At 40.1% G+C, this 27573-nt stretch overlaps 1 protein-coding gene across 1 annotated transcript in view; it reads right to left on the minus strand.

The window, feature by feature from the left end:
- The window catches only part of ADAMTS19 (ADAM metallopeptidase with thrombospondin type 1 motif 19), a 246485-nt gene that overhangs the window by 92377 nt on the left and 126535 nt on the right, over positions 1–27573 (minus strand). The gene's annotated exons all lie outside the window — the stretch shown is intronic.

A 27573-nucleotide genomic window follows, 5' to 3' on the forward strand; every position in this document is an offset into this window, starting at 1 on the left:
GCGTTCTAGTATTGTGTGCCTTTTTCTGTACCTTTTCCAATTCTAATATATCTTTTTTTGGGATGGGGTGATCAGAACTATATACAGTAATCAAGGTGTGGGTGTATCATGGATTTATACAGTGATGTTATGATATTTACTGTCTTGTTACCTATCCCTTTCCTAATGGTTCCTAACATTTTTTTTAGCTTTTTTGACTGCCACTGCACATTGAGCAAGTGTTCTCTATCTATGACTCCAACATCTCTTTCTTGAGTGGTAACAGCTAATTTATATCCTTTCATTTTGTATGTATAGCTGGGGTTATGATTTCCAATGTGCATTACTTTGCATTTATCAACATTGAATTTCATCTGCCATTTTGTTGCCCAGTCATCCAGTTTTGTGAGCTACCTTTGTAACTCTTCGCAGTCTGCTTTGGATTTAACTACCTTGAGTCATTTTGTATTATCTGCAAATTTTGCCATCTGACTGTTTACCCCTTTTCCCAGATCATTTATAAATATCTTGAATAGCATTGGTCCAAGTACAAATTCCTGGGGGACACCTTTATTTACCTTTCTTCATTCTGAAAACTGATAATTTATTCCTATGCTTTGTTTCCTGTCTTCTAACCATTGACTGATCCATCAAAGGACCTTCCCTCTTATCCCATGACTGCTTACTTTGCTTATGAGCTTTTGGTGAGGGACCTTGTCAAAGGCTTTATGAAAGTCCAAGTGCACTATATCCTTGGGATCACCATTAAATAAATTCGATTTTGTATTTTCAGATAACTAATTAAGAGATGCTTATGTATATTACGTACAGGAAACATATTTTTTGTTTAAAAGAATATAATCAGAAAGTTATATGGGCTCTTATTTGAGAGATAGTACCAAGGTATTTACTTCTATGTCAGAAAAATCTGAAAGGTGAAAGAGAAGCCATAGTTGTTTGATGTCAAATATTGGTCTCCAAGCAGCTGTCCAGTTCAATTTTCATCAACCTTTTCTGAATATTCAACTAACATATTATTGCTGTTTTTGTATTTTAACAGACTGCACTTCTCCCACTCATGAATGAGGAGACCATCATGAGACCATCCGTAATGAAGCCAATGAATCAGTGTAATTCTGCACTGATCTTGTTTTAATTACACATGTATTTGTTTGTTTATTGTTGACTACTTGCATTTAGGCAACTAATAAATGAGATTTATTGTTAAAATAATCTGAGCAGAAGTTTAATGTATACTTACAATTTCAAAAAAAGTCATAGAATTTTGGTTGCAGTACCTTTTATTTCAAATAATAGTAATGGAATGACTCAAGGGAACTGCATTCACAGGAGAAAGCATACACCCTGTAAAATGTGGTGAATGCTCCCACAGGACACTGCCATGCAGGAGCCACAAAATTCTGCTACAAAATCTACTTGTGGCTGCCACTTTGAATTTGCTCAGTTGTTGCTTTTGAAGATTCATTGTCACTTGAAAAAAAACCACAACTATTTGACAGTAGGCAGTAATCAGGTGGAGGGGAGGGGTGTTAAGTGAAAAAAGGCACTTTAAAGCCTTCAAAATTAGCCATGTGAATAAACACAGGGCTGCTATGTGAACAGAAAAGATAATAGTTTCAGCTGCTTTTAACTCTTTAAAAGTCAAAATAAGGAAATTCTTTAAAGCAGTGTATATAAAGTGGCTGTTTGGGATTTTGCAGTTTCTTCAGGACTTAAAGTTTGCTTTCCTATAATACAAACTACACAAGGCTAAATTTTGTAGGTGATATCACTACATAAGCACTGCTCTCTGCGCTGCCCCCCTACACTCAACATGTATATTATTTAAGTTGGCTAACTTGGTCATTTCTCACTAGTGGTCCTTGCTTTCAGCCAAAGAATAGTAGAATAAATGCTTACAGAAAGCATCAATGTAATTTTTCCTACATGAAAAGTTATTTACTTCTACACCATTACTAAGTGCTGATATCATATGCCTCCCTGCATCTCACCACACTTTGTTTACTTTGACATTAAAATTTAAATAACAAAATAATAAAAACACTACACAATGCTGCCAACCATCTCTCTTGATTAACCCCTACCACACATAAACTGTTCAGTCAAATATCAGTAACTCTAGGTCAACTTTTATATGAGATATCACAGCTCACGTTACCTTGTGCTTATGAATGAAAGGAATTTAATTTCCCCTTAGGCTCTATTGTGCAGGGCTCTGTTGGCCTTCAAGGGTGCTCAACAGAAGTGCTGCTGATGCTAGTTTGGAGCCCCGAACACTGAGGCAGCTGTCTGTGCATGAATCTTCCAAGAGTATTTTGTGAAAATTGGATAGAATTGGGATGAAGATACATTTATTTTACTCTCATTTTAATTTCTCACTTTTTCTGAGTTGGATAGTACACCAGAACAGAAGCGCTTTAGCACTCGAACTCCATTGATGTGAACCCTGGCTAGCTAAATCTCTTGATTGACTGAACTCTTTCATGTCCCCACACACCCAGTGCCACGTTTTCCCATTTATCAAAAACTTTGATAAACTCTGAAGGTTAGAGATGTCCTCCAAAATCTCTGGGTAAACCTTCACTCTGTTTGAACAATGGAAGAAGGCAAGTTCCTTGGATGACTGGAACTGACAAAAAGAAAATAGCTATACTGCAGCAAACAGCAATAGAAAGGTACAAAGATCACACACAGGAGTTGTCCATACCCACATTCAGTAACATAACCATAGAGCTTAAAGGTACATTCTGTAGGAAAGAACTACCATAGCAGAAAATGCCATAGAGAATAAAGTGAATCTGATAGAGATCAAGCCGCGCAATACAAATTTGTCCTGGGAAATGGCCAAACAATTTTAAGGGCATAATTCTGCAAGGACGGACACAAAACATGTGCTCTGTTGATATGGAACCAAAAGAAATGAGATTTCAACAGCCTTTTAGTAACTAATAAACATCTGTGTTTGTTTAGTGCAAAGTGCCTTAAGCCTTACCTGCCAAACACATTTTAAGACCATATTTCCAGCACATATTCATAACTTTTCATATCTCACATGCACCACAAACTAATATTAATGACTAGTATGCATACATTACCTTACATGATACAGATTATGATAACTGTGAGTTGGGGTACACTCAGGCCAACCGAGACTCTGCTAGGCTCTGGGGTGCTGTAAGGATCACACAGCCAATCTCAGAATAATATATCAAGGCACTGATGTGGTAAAACTGAGGTAGATAAGCATATGCCTTTCTTGTGATTCATTTATCAACAAAAAGCTGTTTGTTAGCAATAGAATACATCTCATTCAAAATGTTTATCTGAAGAAAGCCCTAAACATTCACCAAGATGTCAATTTCAAGATGACATGGGTAATCAAAAATATTAAGAATACATGTAAATCAATTGAGCATTCAGATGGATTATTTTCTATATACAGTAACTTCTGCTTTTGATGCTTAGAGACCACAAATCAAAGGATATTTCTTTCATAATTATTATATTGAATAATTCTTCTGAAATGTGGTAGCAATTCCTAAATTAGAGCAGTAAATATACAAACATTTGCCAGAAGGTTTCACTGAAAAATATTTACTTAGTTTTAAATGTCACCATTAATTTGGTGAATTAACATGCTATACATTATAACTACGCATATCACCATAGTACATTCCTTATAAACAAAGCCAAATGAGTCAGATCAAATTACCATTTGAGGTGATTCTTTGGTCTTTAAGGTCAATCTGTTTTGCACTGTTTATCTCTGTGATTTACTTTTCTTTCCTGAACATATGGCGGTATGGACACTTTTAACTATACTAGGTTACAGAAAGACCAAATAGCAGCTATAAATATTAAAATACTTATTTGAATAAAATGATTCCACAAAAGACCCAAAGAAAGCTGATCCTATTGGGGCCAAATCAGAGTTAAACTTCTGACATGAATTGTAAGAGGACAGGAAATAATGTCATTTGTTCACTGTTACTTTTCCCGCATGGGCTGTGAGGAAGAGATTTCCTTTGGAGTCCAAAAAAAATGCCTGACTTTCAACACCACAAAGATATTGAAGACATCAGAACACTGCTTACATCAGAGTGTTGCCCCATGAAAACCATTTTTTTTTTTTTTTGGTATATAGGTCCAGACTGCTTTAACCTATATAGACAAAAGAGCTCCTGCTAATGAAGATTATCATCATTGATCCAGCAGGTAGTACAATAAACAAAGATGCACACAAACCTTTTGGGGGAGGCAAGGGACTAGGGTTAAAAAAAATAATGACATTATAGCAGTTTATTATTATTTTATACTATCTAATTTTTATAGCAGGGAAGTCCCCTGACAAAACTTAATCTATTCTCTTCAGTCCAGGAGGGGAATGGTTCTCTGCTGGTCCCAGCAGCTTGACTATTTCCTGTCTCTTTGTACCAAGGTATCAGCTGACTCTTGGGGCTAAGTTGAGTCTCTCTCTTTCAGTAGGCTCTGACTCCTTTCTTCCCTGGCTGGGAATTGACTCTGCAAACAGTGTCTCCTCTTCTTGTGAAGAGGAATTCTGGGAGCCTGGGTCAGGTTCATTGTCTATGCTTCTCCCACTCTTTCTGAAGCCAGGCTGGATGTTTTCCTTCTTCTGTCATGAAGGCTACTGATACTTTTTCTCTGTGTGAATGAGGATTTCTGCTCACTTCTCTCTAGGGAAATTTGGAATAGTAGGTCCAGCAAGCTGCCATTCTGCTAAGGCTGACTCCCAGAGCTTCCTGATTGGCTCTTCTTGTCTTCTCTTTCCTCCCCTCCCTACTGCACCCACAGGGTGTTCTATGTGCTCTTTTTACAAAAGGATGGAGAAAGTCAGACATCATGGAGCCCATGATTTTTTGGCTGTCCTTTATCATGCCTGGGTGTCCAATGGCTTCCAGCTGTCATCTTACTTGTGTTTTTTTCCTTGTCAGAGTCTCTTGGTGAGAGAGGAACCCAGGGAGTTGTATAAGTAAAACAACTGTTTTTCAGTGTAACCAACAGATCTGATGTAGGCTGTTCTCTTTCTTCATTTTGCCACATTCTATACTGGTCCACAAAGAATGCAGTGACTAAACTAAGGAGCCAATGAAATGATTCAGTTTGTCAGAGAGAGTGCTGTGAGTGTTTTTAATTTTGCAGTCTTTTCTTACTGTAAGCCATGCTTACAAAGTGAGTTGAGATTGAGTGAAGTACAAAAACAAAGTGAATATTTTCAAGATGCTAATATGAAATCACTTAAAATATAGCTGATGAAAAGGAAGAAACACCACTTCCAACAACAAGTGGATCAACTTTAGAGCTGTCTCCACTTGCAGCAAAAACCAAATGGCAGTTGTTTTATACTGTTTGCATTTCTGTGACACTTCACCAACCTCAGCTTATGTCCTTCCTTGTGTATAACTTTGAAAAAGAAGGCTGTTTCTGCTCATCCTAATTTGATGATTTCCAATGGCTCCTTTATTCTGAAGTTAGTGACAATGTCCTTTGTTTCTATTATTGTACAGCTTTTAGGCACAAACTACTTTTGATTAAGTACACAGATGAAGCTTTCACACAGTGTGTATTCTCAAAGTGGAAAAAGGCTTGAGACCAAGTTGAAAGGCACCAAGGTTCTTTGTATCACCATGAAACAGTTGCTGTTCTATAAAGGCTCTACACAGAATGTTGTGATATTCTAAGATTTCAGCACTCTAAGAAGAAAGAAAGAAAATATGAAGATCCTAATTCAATCACTAAAAGTACATGTTATCTTGCTAGATAAGGACTTGCACTGCAAAGACATAATATCGAACAAGCTGAAAATATGCCTTTAAGTGGACAGGCTAGCTACAACTTTATTCAATTTCTTTGTTTTCAAGCAAAATATGATTCTGGTATCTCAAAGTGGATGAAAAAGAATCAAGACTAATTCAAAATCTAATTAATAAAAAAAATATAATTGAAATCATGGTTCTTAAAATTATGAGGGATATGTCTGAGAAAATTTCTGGAATGTGGAATACAATTATGGTAGATGAAATAGACCAAGAAAGAGCACATAGTTTTATGCCTGTGACATATGGATGACATATATTGGAATTCATTGGATTGTATAATGTAGTGGATGAAGGTAACCATGTCAGTAACTAAAGATATATTATTCTGTTTAAATATGAGGATCAACAATTGTCACAGACAGTGTTATGATGATTCCATTAGTATGGCAGGTTTAGTATCAGTTGTGGCAAGCAGATTACAACAGGTGGAACCACAAGCTACAAATACTAATTGCTATAGGCATGCTTTGAATTTGGAATGCCAGGATGCTATTAAGAATAATGCTATCCTAAAAGATACTCTTGAAATTGTTTACAAAAAAATCACAAAATTAATTTTAAAAAGTCACCCAAATGAGATGTTATAATTCAGGACATAAAATATGAAATATTAAGAACATCACCAGGCATCTCTGTCCTCTGTCCAATAAGATGGACCCTCTGTGTAGAAGCATTGGCTTCAGTTTCTGAGAACCTTTTATTATGTGCAGCTTGGGAAGTTACAAAGAATGCAAAGTAAGATCCTGAAAATAGAGCTCAAATCTGTGGCATGGCTGTTCAAATGGAAAAATATTTACTTCCTCTTTGGTATTGAATTAGATCAAAAAGTCCTAAACATGGTACACAATCTGTCCACAACTCTGCAAAGGTTGGACACTTCAGTCACAGAAGGCCAATCTCTGATGAAAATAAAACAATCTACTTCAGTCCATCCAATCAGATGAAAGCGAGAATTTTTTCTGTGAGCAAATCCATCAAAAAAGTTTAGCGTTGATAGACAGAATTGCCTGAACTTCCAAGGAAGAGAGAAGTTTCCAAGAAAAAGCAAATAGGGACAGGAGAAGCCAGGTATCCAAATTCAATAAAGGAATTTTGTAAGTACACCTACTTTTAAGTAATCAATTTTACAATGTCCAGTATTCAATTAAGGTTTGAACAGAAAGGCAACAAAATTATTAAAAATCTTGAAACTCTCACAGCAACTCCAAATATAACAGAAACATTCAAGACATGTTTCGTATATATGATTCTGATTGATTCATTAGTCATTTTTATCTGCTGCAAGTCAGCTGTCAGCTTACAGAAAGATCATTGAAGCCTGTTTTCTCAGCCAAGCCAAATGCCAATTGTTTTCTGAAGTAGTGAAGCTGCTGAAAATGATTTTGGTGGTACCGGCAACCAACGTAGTAAGTGAGCATTGTTTCAGTGCTCTATGACATATTAAAATGTGTCTTTTAGCCACAATGAGACAATGCCGGCTCGATTGGTGTATGTTTTTACATGTACAAAAGGACAAAACTGATGACTTACAGCTTACAGAGATGTTGCAGAAGAATTCATGTAAAGAAACCCATAGTGAAGATCATTGCTTCGAACTTTTTCAGATTTGTAAGTCATTCTTTTTACTCATGTTTTAAAAAGTAAGTTTTAATAAGCTGTTTTGTACCATGACTAAATTTACCCATATTTAATAAACTGAGATTCTGTTCTAAACTCTGTTTCCTTTATTTATTAATGCAATTCCTACTTTGGGGGGCAGGCACTACAGAACCCTCCAAACACCCAAATTGTGTTCACTCTGCCCGTGATAGATGATCTGTCTGAGTTGCAGGAGCTATTCTAGCTCAAGGGTGATTGTTTCTCCTCTGCATTGCAACTCATTGGCCAGAATCCAAAGTACTTAAAGGCTATACTTCACCTCCTGCTGATAAGACCACTTTCCTTTCCATCTGTTGGACAGCTTTTTTAAAGCTTTCTTGACATTTCAGGGCCATACTTAATTTAAAACTTCCTCAACTGAGAGTCCATCTACTTTCTGATTGTCAGGTGAAGAGACTCCATCTGTACAAATACTACTGCTGAGCCAAATCTTAAATGACAAACCTTGACAAAATGTATTATGTTCAGATTCAGATAAGTATTTCAAAATTCCAGTTTTCATTGTCTTGCTCATCTAGTGCATGTAGTATTGTATTAGAGCATCCATTAAAGGTATACAGTTGAAATATATGAAGAAAATCAGATATACCCTAAATTTGGGCAGGTGATATTAAAATAAAAGAAAAAACAAGGGAAACAAACAATTTAAAAATACCACAGAAATATTACCTGAAACAAAAGTTTGTCCTTTTATTCCTCTTAGTACATATATCAGAAGGAATCTCCTGATACGATTTCCATATATAGCAATTGGGATGGGAGAAACCATACACTGTGGGGAGACTAAGGGAGAGACCACAGGTGGCCTAATGCTGCCTTACTTGGCTGCTGACTGTCCAGGGAATGGATTGTGACTACAGATACAGTCCAATGAAACTCAAAATTTCTATTTTGTGGGAATTTTTGATATTTTGAAATTTGTTTGTGTTCCATATCTGAATTAAAACAAGTATTTTTCAAAATTTCCTACAGAATAATAATTCTAAAAATTTTCCTATCTCAAAATTTTGTACTGGAAAAAAATTAAACAGCATTTCAAAATAAATTTTTGTTTAGAAATTTATTTATTTATATATTTTTATTATTTATGAAGTATTTTGTGACATGTCAGTAGGAGTTACCACTACTACGACATAATATAATAGTCAAAATTTTCCATTTATTGATATATTATTTTTCTGTTTTATTTTATTTTTAAAATCATTAAGGGTAGCTATTACTAAGTACAGATTGAGTACTTATTTGCTAGATCAAAATGCCTCCAGTGTGTGTGGTATAATTTAACACTTTGATCTCGAAAAGAAGTTAAGTACTGCAGGTAGACCCACAAAGGGACTTGGGTGCTGTGATGCTGAGCGTTACAATGCCTATCTTTTAGGCAACTAGAAAATCATTGGGATTCACCAAGCCTGGTTTCGGTGCTGAGGCTCCCTATATAATGAATTGAGAGAGATAGGCATCCTGGGAATGGGATTAACAAAAGCTAGCATGCTGAGTTCAAAGTTGTTTAAGGTAGGCAATAGAAGATGTGTGCCAAGTCCCACCCCTTTCAGGAAGTTGGGTGCCTAAGTTTGAGCTGGTGGGAGGTGCCTCTCTCAGCAGTGAATCCTCTTGTGGAGTAAGTGAGGACAATGCTTACCCTCACAACTTTTAGCCCAGTGGTTAGGGTATTCAGAGACACGCAGTTCAAGTCCAACCTCTGCTTGATGAGAGGAAGAGATTTGAAGAAGGATCTACTACTTCTCAGATGTGTGGCCTAAGCACTGAGCTATGGGATATTCTGATGCAGGGCACTTGGTATGCCAGCACCAGAGGAGGGCCTGCTATTTTGTGTGGAGTTAGGAAGCCTCTGAAAATGTTTACCAGATCAAACACCCAGCATAGGCAGAGGAGCACCTGCCTCCCTACAGTTTGTGGATCACAGAAGGGCTTAGGCGACCAAGCACCTGGAGTGAGGCAGCAATGTGCATGCCCAGAGGCAAAAACATAGGTATGTAAGGAACTTTTACTGCAAAAATGTTGGCACCAAGCAAGTTTAGGAACCTCCAGGGTTAGGTAGCAGCTGAGGGGGGTTTGTGAATGCCCCCAGTGGTGCCTAAATTTGGTATTTAGGCACCTAAACCCATTGATACATCTAGCCCCCAGTATTCCAATCAGAAGAACAGCTATTTCCTATATTCTCCTGTTAGCGTGGAATCATTTTTTTCTATGATAGTGAAAAAAGTTGCTCCTCTAATTAGTACATCGAGTACTTATCTTATTATGTGTTAAAAGTCTCCGTGGTCAATCTGTTTCATTACAACATAAAATAGGAGACACTCTGATCTAAAAAACAAGATAAGATGTTCCAGTCTGTACTAAGTAGCAGCTGCCTTTAATGTTTTTAAAAATAAAATGCAAAAATCAATATAAAATAAATAGAATATTTCAACTATAATATCTTGTCATAACGTGTCACATCATGGCATATTAAAAGATGTCAGTGGTAGTAGTTCATTATATGACATGTCATGTTATTTTAGTACATGACTTGATGACGTGAAATGTTATTTTAGCCAGTACTGCCAATGACAGGAATTAAAAATAAAAAATATACACTTGAAAACAAAATAAAATATATTTCAAAATGAAAATGTGCAATTTTCCTGAAACAATTTTTCAGAAATGATTTTTGTTTTGAATTTTTTTCTGTAAGAAATTGTGTAAGATTAATATAATATATAATATAATTTCAAGGAAAAATTGGTTCAGTTGAAATGGCATTGTTCAAATGGTATACATGAAATCTATTTTTATTGAATTTAGTCATACTGAAAAAACATTTTGGATTCAAACTCATTGGATTTTCCAGAAATACAATGTACTTTTAAACAGTGGCCTGCATCCTTAGTTGGTGTAAACTGGTGTAGTTCTGAGGATATGCCATATAGTGATAGACTCAAAGAGCTCAATCTATTTGGCTTAACAAAGAGACAGTTAAGGGGTTACTTGATGTGAAGGGATGTACTTGCCTCACACTGGAGATGAAGTGGTTAACCCAATGGCTTTTGCTGCCAGAAGTATGTCCCGTCCCCCTTTTCCCCCCGCCCGCTCTGCTGGGCATACTCCAACTGCTGCAGCAGTATAAAGGGGAGCAGCCCCGCTCACTCATTGTGGGATGCTGAGCAGAGAGGACACATGGCAGAGGATCCAACCTGGGAGCCAGAAGGCCCTGCAGTTGCCCCGCAGCCTGCTATGCCTGACGCAGGAGTTGGAGACTTGAGGGACACCAAGGTGAAGGCTTTGGGAATCAGAGTAGGAAGTGACCCAGGTGGAAGGCTACTTTACAGCTCTTGAAGAGACAGTGTGTTTCGGCTGAACCCCCGCTGTCGCAGTGACCACCCCAAGTCAGTGGTAAGGCCCTGAACCTGGGTAGAGCAGGGAGGGTCTGGGGCCCCTACCCCGGCCACCCCTCCCCCCCCCCGGGTGGCGGCCCTCCCCCCTTTCTGTGCCACTGGCCACTAGGCGCTTGACCCTGAATGCAAGAGCCATTACTGACTGGCCACTAGATCGCCTGGCCCTGAACCTGAGGACTGCCACTGGCTCAGAGCCTAGAGGCTGTTAGGGGCTCAGACCGCTAGACCCCACTGCCCCAAGGCTCCTCACCTTGCCACCTTCCAGGGTGGTGGAGTCCTTGTGCCCTGCGACACGTGGTGGAGAATGCGGGCAGCAGTCGGGACCTGCTAAAAGGGACCAGAATATGGTGCAGACACCTGAAGGAAGCTCTGGGTTCCCCTTATGCATTAACCACTGCGAAGCAAGATGGAGACAGACAAACTGTTGAAGTGGTTGCTAGAGAATCAGCAACTACAGGTGATGCAGCAGCAGCAATGCCAAGCGCAACTGGTGCAGCAAATCACAGTCTACCAGCAGAAGCTTGTGCGCAAGCTGGTGGACCAGCACCAGGCTCAGCAGGAGCAGTTGATGCAACAGATGGCACAATTGCTATGGCCCGGAGGCCCTTCTTTCCTTGACCCTGCGGGAACAGATCTGGGAGCCCTGCCCACCCACCTTCCAGTGTGACTCACTAAGATGGGGTTAGGGGACAACTCAGAAGCCTTTCTGATGACTTTCAAGCAGGTAGCCACCACCGCTTGGTGACCGCCCAAGTGCTGGGCCATGCTCTTGGCCCCTTACCTGCTGGGGCCAGCCCAGTTCACATACTGGAACTTAGATCCGCGGGAGGCCCTTGAGTATGGGAAAGTGAGGGCCGCTATGCTGGACCTGGCAGGTGTCAGTGTCCAGTCCTACCACCAGTATTTTTTCTGGGAATAGTACTCCCACCAGGAACAGGCTGTGGGCGGCGGCCCAGCATCTCCAGGATTGAACCTGATGGAACCTGGAGCCAGAAGAGCGATCGGGGACCCAAGTTGAAGTCAAAGTGGTCCTCAAGCAATTCACCCAGATCCCCCCAGCAGGGGGAGGGGATGGGTACAGCAGCATTGGCCAGTGATCCTCACAACGATGTCAAATTAATGGAGGATTACTTGGTGGCAGAGACCCCTGAGCCAGGCCTCGCGAAGTGGACACCCTCAGAGGCCCCTCGGTGGCGCGCCTGGGAGAGCCTGGCGCCATCCTTGAACTCCGGCCCCCAGCTTGAACCCTGAAGGAAGGAACTCCACTAGTCAAGGACTAAACCAGGAGGAGAGGTCTCCCAGGGGGGAACCACCCCACTGTGGACAGACACATCCACTGGGGAAGCTGGGACCAGTGCTACGAGTGCAGACAGGAGGGATGCTTTCACCACAACTGCCCATATATGGATTGCATCTTCAGCCAGGTGTTGGTGGTCAGCCCCTAGGCATGGAAGAAGGGCCTTGAGAAACTTGTGGTCCCCGTTAGGGTGAATGGGACTCTGAGGCAAACCCTCATTTGAAATAGCGTTGCCCCTAATCCCAAAGTGATAGGGGTGGGGATATGGTGGCAGTGCATCCACAGAGATGTCTGGCACTACCCGACTGTTTGGGTTGAAGTGGAAGTTAGACCCTGCATTGCGAACTTCAAGGTTGGTGTCGCCCCTTGGCTGGCCTACCCCATGATTCTGAGATGCGATTGGCCCTGGTTCAGACAGCTTCTCAGAGGCTATGGGTGCTGAAACCCGAGTGGGGACAAGCAAGGGATCCTGCAAAAAGGGCTGCTCAGGGGACCAGCGAGGGCAGACCCCAGGGGCCCTTCTGGCTCTCTTGCTCCTGAGGAACCCCATCACGGGTAGGGATTCCTGGAGAGGACCCCCAGATGGAACTCGGGAATGACAGTGATTTCGTCCATGAACAGAGGGAGGATCCCACCCTCAGCCATGTGGGGGACCAAGCAACAACCCCTGACCAAGAGAGTGGGGATGGTGCCCGTCTACCACAGGGATGTCGCTTTGAAATCCGGGGAGACTGCCTCTATAGGGTGGTCAAAAACCCCCAGACAGCAGGAGGCCCTCCTACAGTTGTTGGTTCCATGAAGGCTGTGGTGCAGGCTCCTGCACCGGAACGCAATACCCTGGACAGGCCACCTTGGGGGGGAAAAGACCATCCAGAGGGTGGCACGGCAGTTCTTCGGGCCAGGCATTCACCAAAAATTAAAACTACTGTGCTTCTTGTCCAGAATGCCAGCAGTCTGGGCCAAAGGAGGTGCCTAGAGTTCCCTTCATCCTCCTGCCCATGGTGGGTGTCCCTTTGAGCGTATCAGCCTAGACCTGGTGGGGCCTCTAGAAAGAAGTGGGGCAGAGAACCGCTATAGCCTGGTGATTGTCAATTACACCACCCGATAACTTGAGGCCATGCCCTTGTGGATAACCACGGCCCCCAAAATCACCACAGAAGTAGTGAAGGTCTTTGCCAAAGTAGGGATTCCCCAAAAGAACTTAACTAATCAAGGCACCAACATGACGCCCCGCCTTATGGCTGAGATATGCCGCCAGTTGAATATATGGGCACTCAAGAACTCAAACCGATAGGCTGATGGAGCATTTCAACCCATTGCTGAAGGCAATGTTGTGTAAATTGTAGAGGACGACCCAAGGCATTGGGACACTTTGATTCTGGCCCTGCTGTTCGCCATATGGGAAGTCCCCCAGGCATCGATGGGTTTCTCCCCATTTGAACTCCTCTACGGTAGGCAACCCCGGGGTATCCTAGATCTCTTGCACGAGAATTTAGAAGACCAGGAGATCTGGATTATGAGCACAGTCCGCTATGTGCTGCAGCTGTGCAAGCTACTGTTCACCCTGGGGACCTTCACACAGTGAAACCTACTGCAGGCCCAACACACCCAAGAACAACAAAATAACAAAGAGCCCAGGCTCCACAGTTTTGAGCCAGGAGATCACGTCCAAACTTACTACCCTCCACAGAATCCAAGTTGATGGCCAAATGGCAGGGGCCCTTTGAGGTCATGAGACGGGTGGGACCGGTGGACTACAAGATCCGGCTACCAAGGCGGAGAATGGAGACATGCATATACCATGTTAACCTGCTAATGGCTTGGAATGCCAGGGAAGGCCTGATCATCACCCCCTTCTGCCCAGAACCTGAATTGGAGCCATTAGTCGATGGGCCGCTAGAGTCAGGGCTGGCCATAATGGGGGTCAAGCTGAGCCAGGAACAGCAAGAGCAGCTGCAACAAGTCCTGCAGGCCTTCCTGGACATCCTATCAGCTCGCCCTGGCAGACTGAAATCACATATCACCATATAGCCACTCTATCAGGCCAAAAGGTCCGAGACACCCCCCGGTCCTTCCAAGGAAGATTTGAGAGGTGGTCCGGAAGGAGCTGGACATCATGATGGAATTAGGGGTAGCAGAAGAGTCACGGAGCAAATGGCAGAGCCTGAATGTCCTGGTCCTAAAACCAGATGGGACTACCCATTTTTGCTTTGACTTTCAAAAGATCAACACCATCTCATGCTTCAACTCTTACCCAATGCCCCGGATGGAAGAACTCCTAGATCAGGTGGGTGGGGCCAAGTTCCTATCTACACTCGATTTAACAAAGGGGTATTGGCAAATACCCTGATGCCAAACTCGTGGGCGAAGATGGCCTTCCCTATGCCATTCAGCCTCTTTCAGTTTGTTATGATGCCTTTTGGACTACACAGGGCTGCCACCACCTTTAAGCAACTAATTAATTTGATCCTAGCACCCCACGACCAGTACATGCCTGCGTACATTGATGACATTGTGATATACAGCGTCAATTGGGAAGACCCTCTCCACCATATCATCAACATCTTTGGAGCCCTGAAGGAGGCAGGGCTCACAGCAAATCTGACCAAGTGTCACCTCGGCTAGCGGGAGGTAACGTACCTGTGGTGCACAGTAGAGGGTGGGAAGTTGTGGTCCCTGGTTGATAATGTAAAGACCCTAAGGGATTGGCCTACCCCCCAAAACAAAAAGATAGGTGTAGCAATTCCTGGTGTTGGTGGGATACTATCGCCAGTTCATGCCCAACTTCTTGACATTAGCGGCCCCCTATTATATCTGACCAAGAATTCCCAGCCACAAAAGGTCCGGTAGTCCGATAAATGTGAACTAGCCTTCCAGACACTGAAGGTGCAGCAAGCACAACAGCCAATTCTGACACAACCTAACCTCACAACGCCTTTCATCCTACAAATGGATGCCTCAGAAACTGGACGTGGAGCAATCTTGTCCCAGGAGACAGATGGAGAGGAACACCTAGTCGGAAGCTGTTCTCACTGGAAACCTGATATTCGACCATCGAGAAGGAGGTGCTGGCTGTGAAGTGGGCCGTGGATGCCCTGCGTTACTATTTGCTGCGGAGTCCCTTCAAGCTAGTTATGGACTTCTAGTAGTTGGGGACCCGAAGGATGCCGAGACAGAGGCTTCAGGAATCAGGATAGGAAGTGGCCCAGGGGGAAGGCTACTCTTGAAGAGACAGCGTGTTTTGGCCAAACACCCGCTGTCACAGTAACCACCCCGAGTCACTGGTAGGGCCCTGGGCCAGGGCCTGGTAGAGCAGGGAAGGTCCAGCCCCGCCCCCTCAGCCACCCTACCCCATGGTGGCAGCCCTCCCCCCTTTCCACTCCAGTGGCCACTAGGCTCCCTAGCCCTGAACGCAAGGGCTGCCATTGACTCTGGCCACTAGGCCACCCAGCTGTCAATGCAAGGGCCATTACTGGCTTGGAACCTAGGGGCCATTAGGGGTTCAGACTGCCCCAAAGCTCCCCACTTTGTCCCATTTAGGAGTGGCAGGGTCCACATGCCCCACAACATTTGAATACAGTCTATAAGTACCTACCTGGGGAACAAATATTTAATAATGGGTTCCTTAGTTTAGCACAGAAAGGTATAACATGATCCAATGGCTGGAAGTTGAAGCTACATAAATTCACAGTGGAAATAATGCATACATTTTGACAGTGAAGGTAATTAACCATTGGAACAATTTGTCAAGGGTTGTGGCAGATGCTCCATCAGTAACAATATTTAAATCGAGATTGGATGGTTTTCTAAAAGATATGCTCTAGGAATTATTTTGGAGAAGTTCTGTGGCCTGTGTTATACAGGAGGCCAGACCAGATGATCAAAATAGTCCCCTCTGGCCTTGGATCTATGAAACTGGCCCAATATTTTTTTAATAAAACCTTTCTCTTTTCAAATTCTTCCTGCATTGCAGCTGTATCTTATAGAACATGACAACCGGGGATCTGATAGGTCACTTTCCTTGCATAATTTATAGACATGATGATCAGCTGATTATAACAAACTGTAATAAAATTACTGTGTTAAAAGTATTCTTTATTGTCCTGGAAGTATCCATTTCACTTTGTACTTTGCAAAATTACTTCATTTTAATTATTATTTGATTCTCAACTATCCATTAAATTTGGGCTGAAATATCAGTGTTTAAATTGATAGCAGGTATCTTATATGATCTAAATTTCTGAGCACTGCCCACCTTCCAACAAATTTGCTACAGCATTCTAAACCTATGTGAAATCTCAATTGAAATACATAGAAACCTAACAACCTACCTAAAAGCTGGTGCACTAATGTATTTTAGATCTATTTTTGGTGGAACGATCTGGATACAGGACCATATAAGCATCATTGTATTTTTTATCTAATATCAGAGGGGAACATGATATAGAATATTAACTTCTATCAGTACATGGATTCTAAGGAAAAGGTCTCTTTTGGTAGAATATGGTGCATCATAACAATAATGAAATTAATCAGTGAAATTAACTTTTCAGGGAAGATGACATGGAGTTCGAGCTTCCCTATTTTTTCCTTTCCTTCCATTGAAAAGGGAAAAAGTTCTTTCTACACTATTTTGACAATTTGCCAAAGTCTAAAGTATCAGCAATGGAGAATCTCACAATCCAATAGGATCCTTTCTTAAATATATTTAATTTGCATTCAGATATTTTAATGCACTTCCAGAGCAGTCAGCAGAGTAATGAAGGAAGAAATCAAACTTCAGTTTAGCATACTTACATATTTCCATTGTAATGATCATGGAACTAAAGTGCATAATGTTCAGTCTGGGGAAATATCTCAGTAGTATGGTATTTTGTAACCCAACATGATGTAATGGACATGTGTAAGAGAAAACTGCACTTTTTCACAAACAGAAAACCACTTCAGAAATTGTCTGTGTGTAGTGCTGTTCTGGGTCTTAACACTTCTATTCTTACCTAATTTATCATGTTAGTGCTGGGCAGATTGCCTCCATGAGGTCCTCTTTCCCTCTTTTGGAATCATTCATTCTTATGTAAGTCAGAGCAAGACATTCATGCACGCATGCATGTGTGTTTGTGTGATAGAGAGATAAAGCAGTTTGGGGTAAGGGAATCAAACATTTCAGTAGCCTAAAATGCTGTATTTAACAAACATCAGGGATGTACTTTTAAGAAAAAGTGCATAATATCTGCATGGAAACTGATCAAATTCTGCTGTAAGAATTATTTTGAGTGGGATATAAAAATACTTAATCCATCCTGGCTATGAGAATATATACACATCATATGCTACATGAAAGTAGGAAGTATCTTATGGAAAACATTCTGTAACTGAAACATTAGCAATACTTCAACTCATACAATGCAACTAACCTACATTTTAATAATCTCAGTTTATATGTATTTTGACAAAGAGCCTTGGTCAAATAAACTTGCCACTAACATTATGCATGGTTGTCAAGTCAACTGAAAAAATATTTTTATCTCATAAAACCTCTCAAACTTGTTTAAAAGCCACTGCCAGAAAATTTTTGTGATATCATGCAGAAAACTGGAGCACACTGTGGTAGATTTTGAAGATGACCATGTTGATATTTAACATGAAATAGGAATTGGAAAAAGTTTTTTTTTCACCTAAGTGTCTCTGTACTCAGAAAGAGCTAGGAATTAACAGTTAAAACAGAAGAAAAATATTAATTCCATTTTTCATTGAGAAATGCAGTGTTTTTAATATTCTTTTAGATCACTGGAAACATGAAATAATCCATGCATATAAATAGAGGTAGAAAATAGATGCTAGTGTCTACCTCTCCCCCCCACAAAAATGAATAGTTTGTATCGTTGGAGTTACAAGCTATATTGCTGTGTTGACAGACATGTTGAAAGAGACATCCCTTAAGGGAGGATTTATTAAAGGGTATTCTTTATTCCTAGTAAAGAGGAGAGGATAAAATTTCATAAAGAAGGAACTGAAGAGAAACAATCAAACAAAAAAGAATCAAATTCAGTTACATTACATGAAGGCAGACAACTAAATATTGACACATTTTATAAGTACTTATATACAAATATTAGAAGTCTAAATAAGAAGATGGGTGAACTTGTATTAACTGAGGGTATCTTTACTACAGGCATCACAGAAATTTGGTGGAATGATGATAACCAATAGGACATGATAATATCAGGGTTCAAAACAATGAGGAATGTCAGAGTAGGTCATGCCTGTAGAGGAGTGGCACTATATGTGGAAGAATTATTATAGCTATTATAGCTAAATTAATAAAACTATATAACAGAATATCTATGGATAGAAATTTCAATAAGAAGACTATACCAGTAGGAACATACTACCGACCATCTGAACAGGATGGTGACAGTGATTGTGAAATGCTCAGGGAGATTAGAAAGGTTGCAAAAACAGAAAACTCAATAATAATAATGGGGAATTTCAACTTTCCCCTTATTGACTGGGTACAGGTCACCTCAGGAGGGGTTGCAAAGATAAAATTTCTAGACAACATTAATGGCTGCTTCTTGGAGCAGCTGGTCCTGGAACCCACAAGGGGAGAGGCACTTCTTGATTTAGTCCTAAATGAGACTCAGGATCTGGTCAAAGAGGTGAAAATAGCTGAATTGCTCAGTAGTAATGACCATAATATAATTAGATTTAACATCATTGTACAGGAAAAATAGAATCATAGAAGATTAGGGTTGGAAGGGACCTCAGGAGGTCATCTACTCCAACCTCCTGCTCAAAGCAGGACCAACCTCAACTAAATCATCCTAGCCAGGGCTTTGTCAAGCCGCACCTTAAAAACCTCTAAGGATGGAGATTCTACCACCTCCCTAGGTAACGCATTCCAGTGATTCACCACCCTCCTAGTGAAAAAGTTTTTCTTAATATCCAACCTAGACCTCCCCCACTGCAACTTGAGACCATTGCTCCTAGTTCTGTCATCTACTACCACTGATAACCGCCTACCTCCATCCTCCCTTGAACCCCTTTTCAGGTAGTTAAAGGCTGCAATGAAATCTCCCCTCATTCTTCTCTTCTGCAAGCCTAGTTCCCTCAGCCTCTCCTCATAAGTCATGTGCTCCAGCCCCCTAATCATTTTTGTTGCCCTCCATTGGACTCTTTCCAATTTGTTCACATCCTTTCTGTAGCGGTGGGCACAAAACTGGACACAGTACTCCAAATGAGGCCTCACCAGTGCCTAATAGAGTGGAATAATCACTATCTTCGATCTCCTGGCAATGCTCCTAGTAATACAGCCCAATATGCCATTAGCCTTCTTGTCAATAAGGGCATACTATTGACTCATATCCAGCTTATTGTCCACTGTAACCTGCAGGTCCTTTTCTGCAGAACTGCTGCCTAGCCAGTATGTCCCCAGTCTGTAGCAGTGCATGGGATTCTTCTATCCTAAATGCAGGACTCTGCACTTGTCCTTGTTGAACCTCATCAGATTCCTTTTGGCCCGATACTCTAATTTGTCTAGGTCAATCTGTATCCAATCCCTGCCCTCCAGCATATCTACCACTCCCCCCAGCTGTGTCATCTGCAAACTTGCTGAGGATGCAATCCACCCCATCCTCGAGATCATTAATGAAGATGTTAAACAAAACCAGCCCAAGCACCAACTCTTGGAGCACGCCGCTTGTTACCCGTTGAGCCTGATGATCTAGCCAGCTTTGTATCCATCTTAATACTAAAGAAATCCACCACAGTAACATTTAATATTTAAAAGGGGAAATACATAAAAATGAGAAAGCTAGTTAAATGGAAATAAAATGGAATAGTCACAAGAGTGAAATGCCTGCAAGTTGCATGGAAACATTTTTAAAATATCGTATTGGAGGCTCAAACTAAATGTATACCACAAACAAAAACAAAAAAGTGTAAGATCAAAAAATGCCACCATAACTAAACAGAGGAAAAGGGACGTTTAAAGAGAAAAAGAATTCCTTTAAAAATTGGAAATCAAATCCTACTGAGGAAAATGGAAAGGAGCATAAACTCTGGCAAGTCAAGTGTAAAAAGTATAATTAGGCAGGTCAAAAAAGAATTTATAGAGCAACTAGCAAAAGAGACAAAAACTAAAAGAATCTTTTTTTTAAGTACATCACAAGCAGGAAGCCTGCCAAACAATCGGTGGAGCCATTAGACGATTGAGGTGCTAACGGAGCACTCAAGGAAGACAAGGCCATTAAAAAGAAGCTAAATTAATTCTTTGCATCAGTGTTTACTGCAGAGGATGTGAGGGAGATTCCCACACCTCAGCCATTCTTTTTAGGTGACATATATGAGAAACTGCCCTAGACTGAGGTATCAATAGAGGACATTTTGGAACACATTGATAAATTAAACAGCAATAAGTCACCAGGAGTTGATGGTATTCACCCAAGAGATCTGAAGTCACTCAAATATGAAATTGCAGAACTACTAGCTGTTATGTAATCTATCACTTAAATCAGCCTCTGTAGCAGATGACTGGAGGACAGCTTATATAACAGCAATTTTTAAAAAAAGACTCCAGAAGCAACCCTGGCAATTACAGGCAAGAAAGGCTAACTTCAGTACTAGGCAAATTGGTCAAAACTATAGCGAGGAAGAGAATTATAAGACACATAGATGAATACAATATGTTGAGGAACAGTGAACACAGTTTTTGTAAAGGAAAATCATGCCACACCAATATATTAGAATTCTTTGAGGGATCAGCAAACATGTGGACAAAGGTGATTCAGTCAATATACTGTACTTGGACTTCCAGTAACTGGTTAAAAGATAGGAAACAATGGGCAAGCATAAATGGTCAGTTTTCACAGTAGAAAGAGGAAAATAGTGCAGTCCCCAAGGGATTAGTGTTGTTCAACATATTCATAAATGATCTGGAAAAAGGGGTAAATGGTTGGGTGGCAAAGTTTGCAGACAACACATTACTCAAGATAGTTAAATCAAAAGTTGACTGCGAAGAGTAAAAAAGGAATCTCACAAAATGGGAGTGCTGGGAAAACAAAATGGCACATGAAATTCGATGTTGACAAATGCAAAGTAATGCATGTTGGCAAACATTATCCCAACTATACACACAAAATGATGGGGTCTAAATTAGCTGTTACCACTCAAGAAAGAAATCTTGGAATCATTGTCAATAGCTCTCTGAAAACATCCACTCAATATGCAGTGGTAGTAAAAAAATCTAATGGAATGTTAGGAACTATTAGGAAAGGGATAGGTAATAAAGCAGAAAATATCATAATGCCATTATATAAATTCATGGTAGGCCCACACATGGAATACTGTGTATAGTTTTGGTCACTCTATCTCAAAAACTATATATTAGAATTGGAAAAAGTAAAGAGAAGGGAAACAAAAATGATTAAAGGTATGGAAAAGCTTTCATATGAAGAGAGATTAAAAAGACTGGGACTGTTCATCTTGAAAAAGAGATGACTAAGGGGGATATGATAGGAGTCTATAAAATCATGAATAATATGGAGAAAGTGAATAGGGAAGTGTTATTTCCCCCTTCATGTAAAACACAACATTAATTAATAGGCAACAGGTTTAAGCAAACAAAAGGAAATACCTCTTCACACAATACACTATAGAACTAATTGTCAGGGAATGTTGTGAAGGCCAAAAGTATAATTGGGTTTAAAAAAGAATTAGATAAGTTCATGGAGGATAGATATACCATTAGCCAAGATGGTCAAGGAAGCAACTCCATACTCTGAGTGTCCCTAAGCCTCTGAGCATCAGAAGCTGGGACTGGACAATAGGCGATGGATCAGTTGATAATTGCCCTATTCTGTTCATTCCCTTTGAAGCATCAGACTCTGGTCACTGTCAAAAGACAGAATACTGGACTAAATGGTCCGACCCAATATGTCCATTCTTATGCCCTTGTGAAAAAGTACGATATGAGGCTTTTAAAGTTTTTATTATCGTCATGCATTAAGAAATGATACCGCTTTCACATCTGAACGAATGACAACTACTTTGTTTTGTTATACAAGTTAAATGAGGCTATGTACACATCTAGAAAAAATTAAGTCCACACTGCAACAGGAGCTCAAAATTTCTAACATTTCCTACATCAAACACCCCAAATTTCCAACAGCAAAATAGCATGGTGACACCACATGATTACACTATATATATGTCACTATAGAAGCACTTGGGACTCTACAAATTAAAGATGGAGAACCTGATTCTTTTTTCACAACCATCAAAATCAGAAGCACATCCACATAAATGAATTATGTTGCACCAGTATTAAACTGATGCAAGTTACATCAAAGTCAGGCCTAGAATTCCTGCTCTGAAGATTTTACAATCTAAGGACCAAATTCTGCAAACACCTAATCCAGTGCATATATTTATTCGTACACATATTAGGATCAGGCCCTAAATTGAGAAAAGGGCCTGAAGAAAGAAAGAGAGAGTGCCAATTTACCATACAAATATTTTTAACCTTTCAAGAAGTTGAGGCCTCTAGAATGACAAATGCTCTAACATACTTAATGCACTAGCCAATTAAGCATGATTATAACTACAGTATAATTAATAGAGAATAAAGAGAATGAAAACTACAGAGATATACAATAGCTAAGCATGGGCACACAGAATATAAATCATAGCTTCTGTTAACCTATTAATTTTATTGTGCAGGAGTTGTAAATTCTTGATAAAAAACATAACTTCAATAAGAACAATTTGTTATCATCTATATATATATATATATATGCACCTAGAAACTCATAGGCCCCTAACCTCTTACAGAACCCTAACCTCTGGCTGAATTACTGAAGTCCTCAAATCATAATTTAAAGACTTTAAGTTACCATTTACACTAGTTTAAACCTGAAAGTGACCTGTGCCCCATGCTGCAAAGAAAGGCAAAAAATCCACAGAGTCTCTGCCAATCTGACCTGGGGAAAAATTCCTTCCTGACCTCAGATATGATGATCCATTAGACCATGATTATTTGGGCAAGACCCTGGGAAAGAATTCTCCGTTGTAAGTCAGAGCCCTCCCCATCTAGTGTCCCATCACCAGCCACTGGAGATATTTGCTGCTAGCAGTTGCAGATTGGCTACATGTAATTGTGGGTAGCCTCATCATACCATAGGATTGTTAGGAAAAAAAGGGTGCAATAGTTATGGAAATATGTATTATTGTTATTATTACAGAACAAATTCAACCACCTGTTGAAATAACCACGAGGGATACAGGGGCCAGAAAACTTCTCTAGGTTCACTTCAGAATTTTGTGCAAATTTTAGCATCAGGTAGAAGTACATGGGAAGGCAGAGGATGGATAGGCAGATGGAGGAGGCAGAAGATGCAGTCTCTAAACCTGATGGAACCCTGGAGCCCATTTTGCAAAGGACTCCCAGTTTCAGGGAGGGCTAGCCACTCTTAGTTGCTTCTCTGCCTCCCATTACCCGTCTAGGAGCTGAGTTACCTTTGACTAAGCTTCCTGCTCTTCTAGAAGTACCACCATCACTCTGCCTGTAACGCAAAGACTGAATGGTACTTCAAGAAGAACTAACTTAGTAACAGACATCTGAAGGATCTTAGTTGTGGAGGGGGTGGACTAGGCCTAAACTATTTTATTATTAACATTTTGGGACAAAATAAAAAATAAAGGGCACAGATATACTATATATGCTGCTGAACCATGTAGTGTAGCTAGCCACAAGAAAATCTACCAACTGCCTAGGAGGGATTAACCAAACCATAAAAAGCAGGTTGTCAGAGGAACTGTGGACATTTTTCTGAGCAATCAATAATCTCAGTTCCACCCCAAACTCCAAAAGACAAAGGACCAAAAGGACATTAGCAGAATGGAGGTGATGAGTGGAAACTGCAAGCTGAGAGTAGCAGTGATTCTTGGAAAGTCATGGCTAGATGAGACATTGCTGAAGAAATCTCATCCTCTGTACCCGGGATAGCAAGTCTCTGAAGGTCTTGGTTACTTAATAGCTAGTTTCATGTATGAATAGATTAGGCTCCACCCTGATATTCATAGAACAGAAACTAATCATGACAGAAGATCGTTCTTGAGAAAGGAAAAATTTTTATATGAGCTGGTTGAATTTTTCAACATTTGAATAATTTATTCATGAATGCCACAATATTTTTAAAATAAATTATCCACTGAATATTTTTTCATTATGAGCAAGCCATTCACAAGTATATATGAGATTCATTACTTTTTTTAAAATAAAATATTAATGAATAACTTTTCTCCCATTATTCACCGAGTTGTAATTTTTATTGCGTTGCATGCAAAATTTACTATGGATATACTAGTGTGATCCAAATCTTAAACAATGGACTTGAAGCCACAATCTCTCAAGTTTTATCCTGGCTCTAATATTTGATTCAATGTCTGGCCCTGAGCAAGTCATTTAACCTGTTTTTAATTTCCTCTTCAGTAACATGAGGATAATACTTACTTAGCTGCCATAGGAATATGTCTGGGCACTAATCAGTTATTATTTGTGCTGCACTTTGAGGACATAAAATTCTATAAGTACTGCCATATTATTATTGTTATACTGAAGAAGAATTCATAGGCAAATTACCTGCTAGCCAGCTGTTATATGCTATTTTATGTTGTTAGTAATATAAGTTACATGAAAGATATAAATACTGTTTATTTTGGTTAATAATCATGTGATCATGACCAACACACGGCAGGTAACTCGTCCCATAGCCAGGCCCGCAAATAATTGTTTTAGAATGCAAGATGAAAGAACATAGCTCATGGCACAAAGGGACTTCCTCATGGAACTTGTAAGGAAATAATTTAGCTCTGGAGATATAAAGAGGCAAGTGACCTTGTTACAGAGACAATTTGCTGATCTGCATAGCCAGCTGGAGGGATTTCTATTTAGCAAGATTGTATTCTGTCTTTATTGGATGAACATGCTGCTGGCATAGGAAAGCCCAACCCACTCCTTACTCTATGAATTTTATGCATAAATCAAAAGAAATATATGTGGCCAAGAAATATTTGCCTCTTTCCAATTATTAAGGCTCTAACATAGTGACAATATTTTAGAATATGCTGTGAATCTTATAACTATTTTAAGACCAATTAATGGGATTAATGCAAAGCATATTCTAATAAACAAATATGTTAAAAGTCATAAAGCTCATTGAGGATGTGTAGAACTGCTGTACTGCACGCTGCCATCTCTGTGAGCTTGTGACTTCTGCAAAACAGCTTTTCTTAATTCCCTCTGCCACTTCCACTATCATTCTTCCGCATGAAATATTGGCTTCAGGGATGGCACAAGTGATGGAAAATTAAGAGGCTTCTATTTGCTTTCTCATTCCACTGTTCTATAACATTTTCCCATCCAAGTGTCATTTTCTCTGATGTGGCTGCTGCAGTATAATTGACATGATATTCGTTGCATTGCTTAGTGATGCTCACTGTAAGCAATTTGTATATCCTTTGCTCAGTTCCTCTTGTGCCTTCGCTTTGCATATGCACTACTATATGTCACACACATAAATATGGAAATGGAATGGCAGACTGAAGGAAGAGAAGCTACTCTCTCAGGCATTCTCCTCTCCTACAGCAGGTGCTAAATGGGCGGGTATTTGTGCCTACTGTAAGTCAGTGGTTCTCAATCAGGGGAATGTGTACCCTTGGGGGTACACAGAGGTCTTCTAAGGGGTACATCAACTCATCTAGATGTTTGCCTAGTTTCACAACAGGCAACATGAAAAGTACTAGCAAAGTCAGTACAAACTAAAATTTTATACAGTCAATGACTTGTTTACACTACTTTATATACTATATCAGTGTTTCTCAAGCTGGGGGGGGTCACAATTTATTTTATAATTATATGGTAAAAATGAGAACGTAAGCAATTTTTCAGTAATAGTGTGCTGTGACACTTTTGTCTTTTTATGTCTGGTTGTCAGGAAGTGGTATTTAAGTGAGGTGAAACTCAGGGTACACAAGGCAAATCAGCATCCTGAAAGGGGTACAGAGCTCTGGAAAGGTTGAGAACCACTGCTATAAGTCAATGTTGCTTCAGGCTCAGGTTGTGCATCTATATTTGCCTCGGAGATGGAGATTTTGCATAGGCAACATGTAGAAGAAAAAAGAGAGGGGTCAGGTCACAGGAAAAGCATGAAGGAGGCAAACCTTTGTGGGGGAATGCCCCATTATAGTTCCCCTCCCCCAAATGAAACCCTCTCAAGAAAAATTAAGAAAACTTCATGAAAGTCAACCTTCACAAAGTGATCTTTTGTCCTTTTGATTCCTCCTATGTGTAACTCTACTGGAGGATACAATTTGGCCCCTAGACTCAAGCGCATATGGCAATACAAATAGTTTAAAACTTTGCTGTGATAGTTTTATTTAACTTAATACAATGAAACAAACACATGGCCTCTTGCTGGATTTTTAAATTAAAGTATCTAATAAAGGGCAAGTGTGCAGCAACAACAAAGAAGAGGCTAAAGCCAAATCCTGCAAACTGCAGTATTTCAAGATAAACAATTATGTCTAAGGTTTATGTACTCAGTTCTATGCCAAGAATAACCACTGACCTATAACATATGATCAAATGCAAAAATTATGTAATTAGGAAAAGAAAACTTTGAGCCATCGGCTATTCAGTGAATTGCCAAAAACACAGCTAACTTTATTTATTAATGAAAAACATTGACATTATTTTACACAACCTTTTGTCAACTTTCTCACAGTTATCTGAAATGCATTTAAATATCTACTAAAGTTATGCATTACGTAAAATGTTTTCCACATATTGGACACTACATTTTCAGGACACTGTTCCAAAATGGTGTTATTGTATAGAATCATCTTCTCACTCACTGCTCACACAGAGGACAGAAAACTGAAAATTCTACCTATTTGGTTAATCTTTTACATTTCAAATGATAAAATTATTTTACATTTTTTTAAACTTGCTAAAGAAATGCTGGAAAAGCATTTCTGAGAGGTTGGGGAGATTCGGGTGCATGAAGCCTGTCAAGAATGTGAATGTGTTCTTCACTCTGGCTAGATAAACTGCATCCATGTCTAAAATCCCTATTTGCAAAAGTATCTTGTGGGAACCTTTCCAGAATCATTTGAATGTTTGGTGCTATATACTAATTTTGCCAGGCATTCTCAGCTGGCATTTATCAGCATAGCTCCATGATTCTGGAACTCTGTCACACACCTTTGATCCAAAATACCCAAATGAATTGATCTTTAATGTATGCAGAAAACCCCATCTTCTTGAACAAGACTGAGAAGAAAACTGAGGGGAGCAGGGTAAATAATGGGGTCTTTGGAAACCTGT

The sequence above is a fragment of the Emydura macquarii genome, unplaced genomic scaffold, assembly GCF_026122565.2.
Source record: "Emydura macquarii macquarii isolate MOO-44397 ecotype Brisbane River unplaced genomic scaffold, CSIRO-AGI_Emac_v2 contig_2897, whole genome shotgun sequence".
Taxonomy (NCBI): domain Eukaryota; kingdom Metazoa; phylum Chordata; order Testudines; family Chelidae; genus Emydura; species Emydura macquarii.